Genomic DNA, 838 nt, shown 5'->3' with positions numbered 1-838 from the left:
GTAAGAACAGAGGCCTGTTGTGAAGGATGAGTTAGTACGATCTGAGTTTCCCCTTCTAAAAATCCAATTGGATGCTCCCACCTCCTGTTTGAAAGTCTGACCTTTCACCTTGGCTTGGAGGGAGCACATGCTACAAACAATTGGGTAAGTTCAATTCAATGAAATATCACTAAACAACTGTGAAAATAAGTAACATTTAATGTCTTTGTGTAGCTCTTCCATTAACTTCCAAGTCATGTCAAAGGAAATCATAGTAGTAGTAATTTAATTTGAAATTCTCTGTTGACTTTGAAACATGTTCACTGGTGATATTGATATAAAATGTAGGAAAAGGCAAAGAAAAATCCAAACAAAGAGGGGAAGACAGCCTGTGGTGCTTTAGGTAGAAAACTTTAAACCACAATTGTGTTTGTGTGCACTTGAGGTCTTCTCCAGGCCCTTTTCTCTGTTCATTCAGGAGCCTGGACAGAAGACAGACTTGTATAAATGACATTGACAAAACATTATATTTTCTGACAGTTAAGGCTTTGCAGAAAACAGTGTGCATCTTTGCTTGTGCAATAGTTTGTTGCAATGGCATGAGGAGGACCAGCAGAGTCCAGCAGATCACTCCAACTCCAGCCTGAGATGTGCCACATTCACCCATGCTGTAGAGACTGGAAGGTGGCCATCATTTATTTAAAGTACAGCTGCTGAAACAAACAGAGGCCTGATGTGAAGGATGAGTTTTAATTGGGTGTGTATCTTAAGAGGGGAACTCAGTTTAACACAAGATCTAATCAATGTGGTGATATGTATATAAGCAATAGTCACCAGCAGATGTGTGTCCCGCGGCGTC

At 40.3% G+C, this 838-nt stretch overlaps 1 long non-coding RNA gene across 1 annotated transcript; it reads left to right on the top strand.

Annotated features, from left to right (window-relative positions):
* The first annotated feature begins 6 nt into the window (after window positions 1-6).
* On the top strand, window positions 7-692 carry LOC147820305 (uncharacterized). Its single transcript, XR_015436874.1, has 2 exons — window positions 7-144; window positions 565-692. It is a non-coding gene; the product is annotated as an uncharacterized LOC147820305 (long non-coding RNA).
* Window positions 693-838: the final 146 nt, after the last annotated feature.

The sequence above is a fragment of the Seriola lalandi genome, unplaced genomic scaffold, assembly GCF_002814215.2.
Source record: "Seriola lalandi dorsalis isolate HSWRI2012SDOR001 ecotype SW California unplaced genomic scaffold, Sedor1 jcf7180001971376, whole genome shotgun sequence".
NCBI lineage: Eukaryota > Metazoa > Chordata > Actinopteri > Carangiformes > Carangidae > Seriola > Seriola lalandi.
This window is presented reverse-complemented; position numbering and strand designations above follow the sequence as displayed.